We start from the raw sequence: 14,009 nt of genomic DNA on the forward strand, positions 1-14,009 counted from the left end.
TTTGCCCCCTCCGATAGGAACCGACGCGTGTGTTTAAAAAAACCTGTGTATTTTGTGTGTATAATAATACATTCTAATTGTTCTGTGTACAGTGTCTTGTGTATAAACATAAGTGTAGAATTTGACATACCGTTTCCAGTAAAAGGTAGGTCTTAATATAGAAATAGTACTTAGAAAATACTAAAAAACATCTTAATTGGATATAGGTAGTATCAGAATTGTTTTCGTGTCGATATTTTGTTCGGTTTAATACCTTGTTTTTGTTTGTTACATATCTATGTTTGGTTTTCTGACTGTAATTAGTGTTTTTACTAGAAGTAAAATTGTGTAATGATAGTTTTACTTTGTATAGAAACGTGTTTTGATACGAACGACGGCTGACTCCGTCAAATACCAAATTATTGTGAATGATTCAAGAAGTATGTATATCTTTGCGGGCCTTTCATACGATATAACGCAATTATATTCTTGCTATAACATTATAAATGCGAAAGTTTGTCAGTTTGTGTGTCAAAGTTAAAGTCAAAATTATTTATTTCAAATAGACCAGGAAAGCACTTTTGAACGTCAAAGTAAATATAACATATATGTATCTGAAGAATGCATGTACCTAAGTTATACGTAAGCTAGACTATATAATAAAAAATCTCTTAAAAACATGATTTTGAAAGAAAAAACTGAATCACACTAATATTATAAATGTGAAAATTTGTTTGTTTGAATATTTGTCTATTAATCACGTTAAAGTCAAAATTAAGTCAAAATCAAAATTATTTATTTCAAATAGACCAGGAAGGCACTTTTGAACGTCAAAACAAATATAATAATATTAATAACGTCTGTCTGTCGGTCAGTCCTCTAGTTGCTCTATTTGCTCGTTCCTAAGTGTAGATTCCTATGGAGAAGAACGAGCAAGAAACTCCATAGGTTACTCTTTTTCAATCAGATTCATAATATATGTATGTTTGTTATTCAATCACGTCAAAACGGCTGAAGGGATCGGAATGATAGAGACAGGGGTAGATTATGGTCTGGATTAACAGATAGACTATTATATTTTATTTAACTAAACTTTCTTAGTTGACTATGTGATAAAAAGTATCCTATCACCCAAGTCAGATCATACCCTGTCTGTATACCAAATTTCATCAAAATACGTTTAGTAGTTTCCGAGTGTTTGACGGACAAATATCCAAACAAACAAACTTTCTCATTTATAATATTAGTGTGACTAGGGTGATTCAGTTATTACTTTAAAATCATATTTTTAAGCGATTTTTTGACTTAAACACCAAATTATATGGTCTAGCTTACCTATGACTTATGTAAATGCATTAATTATAATATAGATTTAAACAGAACGCTCCCGAAATACAGTATTTTTTTTCTGTTTTTATAATTTTAATATATTTTTTTAAATTCGTGTTATTCATGCAACATCAGCCTTAAGCAGTTGATTACAACTATTATTACATAAAATAAACATTGAATTACTAATTTTTTTCAAATAAATCTCTGTTTTTAACATCGTCCGTTAACGTTTTGTTGGGAACGTTCCGTTTACACCCATTCCAGCACATCACTTCATCATACTATGCTGAAAACCGCATCAAAATCGGTTTCGTCAAACGCGAGATAATCGCGCATAAACATACTTATAGGTCTAATGGAGATCTTCCTTTTATTGAAGTCGGTTAAAAAAACATGGGACTAACTGTGAAATTCTTCTTTTTTTGAAGAAAATTATGGGAAACGCTTCATAACCCATGTTTCTACAAGACCAAGTCATTTAATGGTTACTTAACCCAGTCCTTAGCAATTGTTTTCGGAACAAAATGTCGTTACTAAGGAATAGTTTAAGCAATCATTAAATGTCTCTGAGTACGACAGATAATTTATGTAACTTGTATGTTTGTAAACGCACCCACGACACAGGAGAAAATTCTAGTATGGGGCAACGTTTTTCTAAAATTCAAAAAAAAATTATTATATACACAACTGAAAGCAAACCCTTTATCACAAATCGCATTAAAACCGACCCAGTCGTTTTTGAGAAAATGGCGTCCAAAATAGTCAAAGTCGAATCATTTTATTCCAATTAAACCATATACTTAGGTACTTTTGAAATAAACAAGTATCTAATGCTCATTTAATCAAAATAACATAAGGGACTTAACCTTCCGGCCATCACGACTCTTTAACACAATATTATAAACTTGTATCAAAACGAACTTATAATATTTCGTAAGAATAAAGCCATGCAGCAACCATGGAGTTTCTTGCTCGTTCTTCTTCATACAAATCAACAATTTGGAACAAGCAAATAGCTTCACTGGAAGAAAAATATTATAAGTATACTAGACCATCTTTGGTGCGCTTTTCCACCAGAGATGTGCTATGTAGCTATTCTACGAAGATGTAATAGCTTAGCTGTGAAACTATGAAACCGTTTCCACTGATAATAAGCTATGTAGCTGTGCGAGGAAGTTGCACAACTTGATTCCCCCTAGTGCTTTCCTTCATCGAACTACAAGACAATCAGCGAGGCGTCACCGCTTCATGGTAGATATCCCACCCACTCGCACGAAGTGCTTAGCTTCAAGCTTCCTTGTACGAACTGCTAGGGAGTGGAACTCCTTGCCGGAGTCTGTTTTTCCTGATGGGTATAACCTGGGTGTCTTCAAAGCCCGAGTGAATAGGTTGCCACCGTAGGCCGCATCATCGCTTACCATCAGGCGAGATAGCGGCCAAAAGTCGACCGATCAAACGTAAAAAAATACACCTCTACCTACCTCATTAGTGACAAAAAGGCGTGACATTACTGAAAGACCATCCCCATTCCTTCAGAAAGAGCTGCGGTCTACCCAGCGGGTTTACTGGGGCTTCGGCTCGACAAGCAGGAGTAGGAACAGGGTGGTTTTTAGTCAGTAAGAGTCTGACACTCTCTCTCGAGCGACACTCTGGCTGACACTCCCTCTCGAGTGACACCCTGTCTGACACTCTCTTCCTCCCAATGGCTTCCCCCAAGGCGGGAGAAGCCATTGGATGGTTTTCCCAAAAAAAAAACCATTTATAAAAACAAATCCACATATTAAACCTTTACTAAACACTAAACAAAAAAACCGACGCGATTTTTCTCCACAAAACGGCTTTAAGCGCAGCTGTTTTTATAACTAAAACAAAAGAACAAATTGATTCGAATGGACGCTGACGGCAGCCATTTTTGTTTTAGGAATCTGCAAACGACAAATTCGATGTTCATTGTTAGAGATTGGTAAAAATACGGAGGGATTTTTAGCTGTGGAGGGCTTTATTTTGTTTTGATGCCAACACCATTCAATAATTTGTGCTTTTTCTGATTAATATGGGTGCTTTTCCACCAGAGATGTGCTATGCTACGTTGCTGTGGATGCGTTTGGCTTCCACCAATCATATTCATTGGTGCACATAGCTTAGTATTGGTGGAAACGGACTCAGTTAAGTTATGTTTTTTATATGGAAAGATGCGTGATATAGATGGCTTCTCTACTATCGATACATCGCATACCATAGCGAAGCGAAGTTATGTTACAAAATTCGCATTACTACCAGGCTTAATTATCCCCCAATCTTCTCAATCCTCGATTTCCCAACAACCCTTAAATTCCTAACCCCCAAAAAACCGGCAGCTCACTTGCAACGCCTCTGATGTTTCGGGTGTCCATGGGCAGCGGCGATTGCTTACCATCAGGTGATACGTCTGCTCGTTTACCGGCTTATACCATAAAAATACTCTCATAATTTATGTTACACATTTACACATATTTTTTTAATTGTTATATCAAGTGTAAGCTGTTGATGACTCTTTATAATTGATATAGTTTTAACGAATATGTCATTTTAAAGGACAAAACGTTTAATTCTGAGAATTAACAAATGTATCGTTACGCCTTTTATCCCTGAAGGGGTAGGCAGAGGTGCACATTACGGCACGTAATGCCGCTATACAATGTACACCCACTTTTTACCATTTATCTTGTAAGTCCCACGTAATATGGGGTGAGCCTATTGCCATATACTGGGCACAATTCCAGACTCCGTGCTACTAATGAGAAATTTTCAAAAAACCAAAAAAAACCCGAATGTCAGACTCTTACTGACTAAAAACCACTCCGTTCCTACTCCTGCTTTTCGAGCAGGAGCCCCGGTTAGCCCGCTAGGTAGTCCGCAGCTCCGGATCAGGCATCAGTCCTACTGGGCCCCATCTGATCGCTTACCATCAGGTGATACGTCTGCTCTTTTGCCCCCTATTTCATAAAAAAAGATAAAAATATGCACGAGACTTGCTTGACAGAGATTTAGTTTGTCTACAAAAAACAGACTCACTTTATATCACAGATAGCACGCAATCTAATTCATCTGCGATATCGCTTAAACTCATTTTGACAATGTGATAAGTGAATCAGATAGTAGACTGTTGTTGTTATGTATGTGCTAGATCAGAGATAGTAAACCTTTGGCCTACGTGCCATTCATTCATCATCAGCCTATAAGTGGCCACTGCTGACCAAAGGCCTCTTCTCACACGGAGAATTTTTGAGCATTAATAACCACGCTTGCTCAATGCGGGCTGGCGATTTCAAACTTACAATTAGAAATTATAAGCCCAGGTTTCCTCACGATGTTTTCCTTCACCGTTTGTCAGTGGTGTCCAAATAATCTTAGAAAGTACATAGGTATAACTCGGAAAAAGTCACATTGGTATTTGCCGTTGGTAGGTTTATATGAGGTATACATGAGAACCGAGCGTCTTAAACCTCCGGGCCACCATGAGCTCACCAAACTTGACTGGAGTGATACCACGGCCTCACAGTACACCGACGTGAAACAAACAAAACGTGTGTGAGTGAGGTTACCGGAGGCCCAATTACCCCCCTTCCAAATCCCCAATTCAACAACAACCCTTAAATTCCTAACCCCCAAAAGGCCGGCAACGCAATTCTAACGCCTCTGGTGTTTCAAGTGTCCATGGGCGGCGGCGATATCTTACCATCAGGTGATCCGTCTGCTCGTTTACCGGCTTATATTATAAAAAAATGTTAACCATTTTTTTTTTTTATGAGACATGTCGGTAATCGGGCAGACGTATTACCTGATGGTAAGCAATCGCCGCCGCTCATGGACACTTGAAACACCAAAGGCGTTACACGTGCGTTGCCGGCCTTTTGGGGGTTAGGAATTTAAGTGTTGTTGTAATTGGGATTGGGAAGATTGGGAGGGGTAATTGGGCCTCCGGTAACCTCACTCACACAACGAAACACGACGCAAGCGTTGTTTCACGTCGGTTTTCTGTGAGGCCGTGGTATTACTCCGGTCGAGCCGGCCCATTCGTGCCGAAGCATGGCTCTCCCACACTTAATAATTTTTCATTTCATACATAAAGATTCGCCATCCCTGCACTAGATAGATCATTATCAGTATCGCGGAGATAAGAGACGGGTCATTCACCTCTCATCCTGTTGCGCACTAAATCATCGCTTGTCTACTTTAAAGTTTATCATAGATAATAGAGTACATAAACATCATAGATAGAGTATACTAGAGAGAGATAGAGTACATAAATAACATATACATCACGCATTTTTTCTTCTCCTCTAATAACATCTTCTGATTTGTTTCGTTGCGGGATCCAAGACAGTCATTCATGTCCCTGGGACGCGCCGGACTTCAGTGTTCCGATGTTTGCATGGTTGTATCTACTGTAGATCCTGGTGCACAGGAGTTGCAGCGGTATGGGAGGTTGTGGCGGGCTTGTCCCAAAAAAAACACATCACGCATTTTAGTAATAAAATTTTTCAATTATTATGTTATCGGCTTACTCACGTAATTGTTTGACGAGGAACTCGACTAGTTTCAGTAGCAGCGCGACAGTCGCCGTGTCGTGTGTTGCGGAATGCTGCTCATGAATATGAGCCTCTAGCATGGCTTGAATATACTGCACGGTTGGTGCGGTGGCTGGGCAACTGGCTGCCGCACAACGTGTAGCGGATTCGATTCCCGCACGCAGCAACTCTTTGTGTGATCCACTAATTATTGTTGTTTCGAGTTTAATATCATGTGTATGCTTACTTGTATGTTTGTAAACGCACCCACGACACATGAGAAAATCCTAGTGTGGGGCGACGTTACTTTTTTTTAAATAAAATATAAAAGAATTCTGATATTTTTCTCCAATATACCCAGTTCACATCAATATCAAATCAAGTCAAAAACAAATCAAATAAAATCGAATACTAAATATTGACAATCGAATCGGAAATCTTTCACAATTCTCGAGTCAGTGTGAGATCTAGCGAGATTTTACGACCTAAACAATATTTGCTGTACGTCCGTTTGTCTTGTTCGCGTCTCAGAAACAGGACTTTCTTGTCTATGTGTGCAAATAACTTTAGCTATGGTTCCCATGGAAACGGAGTGACCAGAGAATTTTGAAAATAATTTTAACAATTGCACGTAGTCTTTTTTTTTTAAGGGGAAAATCATCCATTAACTTGTCTGTTGGCTGTCAGACTCTTACTGACTAAAAACCACCCCGTTCCTACTTCTGCTTTTCGAGCTGAAGCCCCGGTAACCCATGACGGGGACGACAGGGTATGAAAATTAAAAATCTATTTAGTCCGTCAGTTAGGTTTTTATTTTGTCATATAAGATAACAATACTTAGATAAAACGAATCAAGGTTTAGGAGTGGGAGCAAATACGTCATTTCTACGTATAAAACGTACCTAGAAATGACGTAACGCCAAATTTTAAACGAATATTCAATATTATCTTCAAAACTAACTAAAAATAATTACGGTTCACTCATTTAAATTAATGGAGAAAAGCTCTACTAGTTTCTCATGATGAAGAGTCCTTCTGTGAGTCGAAACTAGTAGAGCTTTTCTCCATTAATGTACATTTAATGTAGTTTATGTGATACGTTGTCATATTTTTGTACACTCATAGTTGAAGAAGCCTTCTAATAGTACGCGTAGATACTTATACAGTATAATTTGTTTGCTAAATATAATCCTATTAACTACACTGGTTAGTAAATATGTACCCATACATACAGTATGGAGATCACTCATATGACTTAAATGAAACTACAAGTAGTACTCGTCCACAGAAGCATAATACAACTAAATATTTCAACGACGAAAATTAATAGTAATGATGAAATTAATCAAGTATTAAATTCTGTGTGAACAGCTCCATATTCCTTGACCACAGAAGAGCTGTAATGTTGTAGGTTGTCTAGGAATGTTACGGACATGCGGCGCGGATGTTATAATGCCTTGGACTGGACTTATAACACAAATGGTGAAATTTGGGTGTATATATTGTATTCAAGAAAACAGCGTATTCCTTTTAAAAGGCCGGCAACGCACCTGTGACTCCTCTGGTGTTGCGGGTGTCCATGAGCGGCGCTGATCGCTTACCATCAGGTGACTCGTTTGCCACCCATTCCATAAAAAAAACAATAGCGGCATTACGTACCGTGATGTGCACCTCTGCCTACCCCTTCAGGGATAAAAGGCGTGACGTTCCGATAATTTGAACAAAAATTCAGTTAAATTCAAATCTTACTACAACCTTCTGAACCAAAGTTTATCGTTGATCGACGTCTGACTGCTTATATTTGCTTAATAAGATAACCGACCAATATTTGGCTTCGATTCAAGTTAAACATAATCATCAATCGGCTAATATTTGCTTTCCCACGGATGGTGTGTCGCGTGACGGCGTCATTTTAGATTGAAATCATCGTGGTCACCACTGTTGGGAATGAAAGAAAAGAAAGAAAAGACAAGAAAAGGAAAGAAAAGAAAAGAAAGGAAACCAGTTTATTTGCACCGATTACAAAAATTGTAAACATAAATAATTGATAAAATAAAAGTGACTGCCTCGTTGGTCGAGTGGTCGCAAGTGCGACTGCCGGACAAGGGGTCTCGGGTTCGATTCCCGGGTCGGGCAAAGTATTACTGGGATTTTTTCGGATTTTCGAAAATTTCTCAGTAGTAGCACAGAGTCTGGAAATGTGCCCGGTATGTGGCAATAGGCTCACCACCTATTACATGGGACTTACAACATAAATTGTGAAAAGTGGGTCTACATTGTACTGGCATTAAATGCCATAATGAGCATCCCTGCCTACCCCTTCGGGGATTAAAGGCGTGAAGATATGTATGTATGTAAAAATAAAAGTATACACGGCGCAAAAAGGCCAGTACTCAGCTAAAATGCCGAGACCCGAGCGCGATAGCTCGAGTAGATAGGATATAAGATATAGATAGAAATCATTGGAAGGTGTGTGGAGTCTAATCTTAGGTCAAATGTTTTTGAAGGTCAAAGTCAAAGTCGAAACTTTTATTTCAAGTATCTTCCTGGTCGGAAGGTAGTTTTGAACGTGTTTTTTATGGTAAATGAGCAGACGGATCACCTGATGGTAAGCAATCGTCACCGCCTATGGACACCCGAAACACCAGAGGCGTTGTCGGCCTTTTAGGAGTTAGGAATTTAAGGGTTGTTGGGGATTAGGATAATTGGGAAGGTTAGTAATTGGGCTTCCGTTAACCTCACTCACACAACGCAAGCGTTGTTTCACGTCGGTTCTCTATGAGGCCGTGGTATCACTCCGGTCGAGCCGCCCATTTGTGCCGAAGCATGGCTCTCCCACACTTGATTCCCTTCACGCTAAAAAAACTACGTATGCCTAATGGACGCGGGTTCATTTAAACACTGCCTACCCCGTACGTATGCACTGCCTACCCTGTCCTTTTAAAAGATACCGAAATATCGACTTAAAAGGTACCACCGCAAGAAAAATTTTACTTAACTATTTCAAAAAACAATTTTTCAGGAGGAAATTGAATTCGATCTGTTAGTCTCATCCTGTCTAGACGATAAGGTTGACGCTGAAAAAGGTTTTATGCAAATTTTTCAGGCAAGACATCTATATATAGTACAGGCACATCAAGCTATACTCCAAGAATCATACGATTTTCAACCTTATTGTAATACAAATACGGCGTGTAAAGCTTCAACTAGTATTTTTTATGGAATAGTAAGCAAACGAGCAGACTGGTCACCTGATGGTAAGCAATCGCCCATGGATATCCGAAACACCAGAGGAGTCAGCCGTTGTCGGCCTTTTAAAAAGGAATAAGCTCTTTTCTTGAAGGTTTGAAGGTCGTATCGGTTCGGAAATACCGCCGACGACAGCTCATTCCACAGTTTTGCTGTGCGAGGCAGAAAGTTTTGAGTCATAAAGGAACTTTTCATCACGAGCAGCATGTTATTTTGTATGTCTTACGATAGTTACAATAATCTATTTCACCCCCTATTACATGGGACTTATAACACAAATGGCGAAAAGTGGGTGTACATTGTATAGCGGCATTACGTGCTGTAATGTGCACCTCTGCCTACCCCTCTTGGGATAAACGACGTGACGTTGCATTAAGTTATTATAAAAATCTTAATTTTTTTTTTTTTTTTTTTTTATATGTTTATTTACATTTGTTTTCCACAGACTCTTGGTCCGTGCCCTTGTCATACAATTTGTTTTTCTTTTTAGAATAAATTTTATCAATATGGTATCTACCTTACACACTACAATTTACCACAACTATTCAATTATAACTACAAAAATACTTAAGATTAACATATTTGTTTGTTTTTTTTAATCCACTAAATTAAATTTACCGGCGGCTCTGCCAAGTCAGTCCACCGGCGCGCTGGGAGAGCCGACCTGCCCCAGCAGAAGGCACTCGTTCACGAGTATGACGTGTGTGTCAGCAATTGGTCCAGTCAACCATTTTGTTGGGACCGGAACAACCCAACACACAGCGCCACCGACTGTAGGACATTTATGTGTGCATGACGCCTCAAACCCTGTCGGGTGGGCTGACTTCAACAGAGCTTACAGAAGTCAAAGAGTTAACAATTATATAATTATCTATATAGCAGTTATGTACTTATTTACGCTTTCCGCATACACATTTTCCCCCGCTATATAAATTTTTATTTTAGTCCAAGGAACATTTCTCACCCAAAAGCGCCCCCACAACTGCCGCGTCTCTGTGTTTGATGGCCATTTTCAGGTTGTAGTCCATAATCCTATGGTCGCTCTCTTCAGCAGCCCTTCTGATCAATTTACTTATCGCGTCATCACAGTTGTCCGTGTAGTAGATGCAACTATGTGTGTGACGCGATATTGCAACTACTGCATGTGGTACGCTATCATGAATTTTCTGCCTCTTTGTTGCTGTGTTCACAACTACCACATTCGCGGACGAAAGTCCCTGAGCCTCGTGTATAGTGAGGATGCGTGATCCATCGCCCGACCCGTATCCCTGGTTCTTAAGGGTTTCCTTTTCTGCCTGGGTGTGTACCAGGTATAAGGTGTCGGGGAGTGATTTTGGGATCATCGCTCCCGAGAATCTTTTTGTCTCGAGGGATCTCACGCCCGACCTGGACGAGTATATGCCACTGTAAACTGTGTTGAGAGCATAGGCCACGTCCATTGGATTCCTGTGGGTACACAAATTGAATAGTTTGTCTGTAAGTCCTTCAGTGAAGCTAAGTGCTCGTTTCAAAGTATAGCTTCGAAAGGGGAAAAACGAGCAAGAAATTCTATTCGTTACTCTTTTGAAAAAAAAATTGTTTACAATCTTACTGATAAATTATTCAAATTATAACACTTGACGACGAAACGACTCGACGAGCAAATAGCTTCACTAGAAGACTGACCGACGGACAGACATTTTTTTTTAATTGTAATATTTGTTTTGACATTTAAAAGTACCTTCCCGGTCTATTTCAAAATAAATAATTTTGATTTTATCAAACCAGGGAATCAAACTCGAAACCCATTGCTATGCAAACGGTAACAGATTCACAACTAAAATTTTCACACCGACACGGTAATCGAACTTAAAACAACCGTAGCGGCACCCACTTCGTCTGTGTAGTCATAATTATGCAGATGGTATGCACATCACTATTTGAACGCGCTATCGGTTCAGTGCAGCGCTGCTACTCTATCGTAGTGATGGGGTGTGTGGGAAAATGTCGATGTATTTTGTCGATAGTTTATTTTTCGTGGGAAAAATATAAATAATAAGATTTTAACAGTTGGTATTTTTAATACCTAATTGAAAGCTATAAGAATATCAGACATTCTGATATTTATTTTAAGAAAATTAAACCAATTGTACACTTGAACAACTTAATTCCCTCTAGTCCTTTCCATCATTGGACTTGTACAACTTGATTCCCCCTAGTCCTTTCCATCATCAAACCACAAGACAATCGGCAAAGCGCCACCGCTTCATGGTAGATAGCCCACCCACTCGCACGAAGCGCTTCACTTCAAGTGCGAATTGTAAGGCAGTGGAATTCTTTACCGGAGTCCGTATTTCCTGATGGGTATAACCTGGCTATCTTGAAGGCCCGAGTGAATAGGTTGCTTATAGGCAGACGTGCTCCATCGTAGGCCGCATCATCACTTACCATCAGGCGAGATAGAGAGTAAACGTCGACCCATCAAATATAAAAAAAAAAAACACTCCATTGTTGATAAAGAAAAAGTTAATAGTGATAAAAACATTTGTAGTTTCGGTTCTTAATTCTTAATTTAATCCTTCCAAAATTTATTAAAGAGACACCTATTTATTACACCTAAACTGTGTCTAACAAAATATAAAAATTATGGACCGTCATTAATTTTAATTATAATATCGACAATTCTACTACAGCTTTATCGACAACGTCCCCTCCCTAGTCCCCCGTCGAATAATTAGGCACTATCTACTAACACAGTCTGGCACTGTTTGTCTTTGTTGATTATTTGCTGAAATAAATCATTTCGCGCACTTATCTAATATTAATAGCGTCTGCCTGTCTGTCTGTCTGTCTCAGGGTACTATGAGTGCATAGTACACTATGTTTATTACATTATTCAACCTAATTCACTACAGACATTATAATGCACTCTTATACTGCTTTATGTCTGTTGAAAATGCCGGCCTCATCTAGTTATTTTAGAGATTGACGTGTAAAAGAGTTATATTGTAACCTATTTGCAAAATAAATATAATTTATCATTACGTTACAGCCATGGCGTCATTCGGGACAAAATGTTTCAATTTGGCAATTACAGAAAAGCACTCAGCTATGCTACGTTTTTTATATGGAAAGATGCGTGCTATGGATTATGGATGGCTTCCCTACTATAGATATATGACATAGTCGAGCAGCGCATCTTCCTCGCACAGTTACATACTTTAGTATCGGTGGAAACGGTCACATAATCGTCAATTTGTTGGCCAATCGACCAACAAATCAACCAATCCTACATCGCACATATGAAGTGTACATGCGAATAAACATGGATAGAAAATCCCAACGAACAACAGTTGGGCAGAAAGCTGCCAGACACGATCACTCGGTCGGAGGATCCTCCGTTTCTTAACATAAGAAATTCGAGAACCTTTTTTTATTTTTTTTGAGGAGGGAAAATTATCCAATGACTTCTCCCACCTTGGGCGAGGCGAGAGGGAGTGTCAGACTCTTACTAACTAAAAACCACCCCGTTCCTACTCCTGCTTGTCGAGCCGGAGCCCCGGTAAACCCGCTAGGTAGTCCGCAGCTCCGGATCAGGCATCAGCCCTACTGGGCCCCATCTGAATTCGAAAACCCTGCGTGAAGTAAGAATTATGTGATTATACTATGTGTTTAAAATAGATATAAATATCTCCTATTCTATTATACGAGTATTACATTAAAATATCTGTTAATATTAATAATTTCATAATAAAACCCACTTGATATAACTTATAATCAAATTATTTATAAGTAAATTAAATGATGTCTTGTTATAAATACGTATATTGAAAAAACTGTTCAAATGCGAGTCAATTGGCGTATGAATGGTTCCGTACTAAAAATTTTAAGTTAATTTTAAGTGTGTAAGAGCTCTGCTTTGGCACAAATGGGAGAACTTGACTGGAGTAATACCACGGCCTCGCAGAAAACCGACGTGAAACAACCCTTTTTTAAGGGTGGAAAATCATACTAAGAATTCTTTTGCCTTGGGCGGCAGGATGTGTCAGACTTTTACTGACTAAAAACTTCCCCTTTTCGAGCCGGAGCCCCGGTAAGTAGTCCGCAGTTCCGGTAATTTTATGGGTGCCTTAACTGCCAAAAATTGTCTATGAAAGGCAAAACCTCTGCCTGTAACGCCTCTGGTGTTTCGGGTGTCCTTGGACGGCGGCGATTGCTTACCATCAGGTGATCCGTCTCCGCTCGCTACCATAAAAAAAGCAATCGGCACCGCCCATGGACACCCACGACACCAGAGGTGCAGGTGGTTACAAGTGCGTCGCTGACGTTCTAAAATATTATAAAGTCTTCCATTTTCACCATTTAGTTACGGAACCCTAAAAATAACCTTACAACCGTCAGTCGATCGTTAAATTTAAATATTTTAATTGAATCTTATTTTTACAACACCTTGTTAGTTTCCATATCATCAAGGCGTTTGTAATTTATGGTATAAGCACGTTACTGCTAATTGAAAATGTGTTTTATTGAGCTGTCAATGTGTTTGAGTGTCTCATTGGTTGAATGGTAGCAAGGATTTAATTGCCGGGTTGGGCAAAGTAATATTGATATTTTTCGGTTTTTGAGAAAATGGTCCCTGGTTCAATTCCTGAATAGGGCAAAGTTCTTACCATAATCTATTATTGAGGTTTTTTCAAGGTTTCAATAAATGTTAGTGTATTTTGTCGAAAATAATCCAATGCCTTCTCCCGCCTTTGGTAAGGCAGGAGGGAGTGTCAGACTCTTACTGACTAACAACACACCGTTCCTGGTTTCAATATATGTTTAGTGCTCGCGACACGTTTTTTTTGCGCCAACCGTCGAAAATCATCGAATGTCTCTTCTCTAGAGCTACGGACTACCTAGCGGGTTTACCGGGGC

The 14,009-nt window shown here is 39.1% G+C and overlaps 1 protein-coding gene and 1 long non-coding RNA gene across 2 annotated transcripts in view; both read left to right on the forward strand.

Moving 5' to 3' along the window:
- LOC118278660 (protein slit) overlaps nucleotides 1–14,009 on the forward strand; it is a 123,023-nt gene continuing 109,014 nt past the window's right edge. The window contains exon 1 of the mRNA XM_050703830.1: nucleotides 1–145. The gene's annotated coding sequence lies outside the window, so the exon portion shown is untranslated. The remainder of the gene's footprint in view (nucleotides 146–14,009) is intronic.
- The window catches only part of LOC126912277 (uncharacterized), a 138,025-nt gene continuing 136,548 nt past the window's right edge, over nucleotides 12,533–14,009 (forward strand). The window contains exon 1 of the long non-coding RNA XR_007706897.1: nucleotides 12,533–12,664. This is a non-coding gene — a long non-coding RNA (uncharacterized LOC126912277). The remainder of the gene's footprint in view (nucleotides 12,665–14,009) is intronic.

The sequence above is a fragment of the Spodoptera frugiperda genome, chromosome 24 (assembly GCF_023101765.2).
Source record: "Spodoptera frugiperda isolate SF20-4 chromosome 24, AGI-APGP_CSIRO_Sfru_2.0, whole genome shotgun sequence".
NCBI classification, from domain to species: Eukaryota; Metazoa; Arthropoda; class Insecta; order Lepidoptera; family Noctuidae; genus Spodoptera; species Spodoptera frugiperda.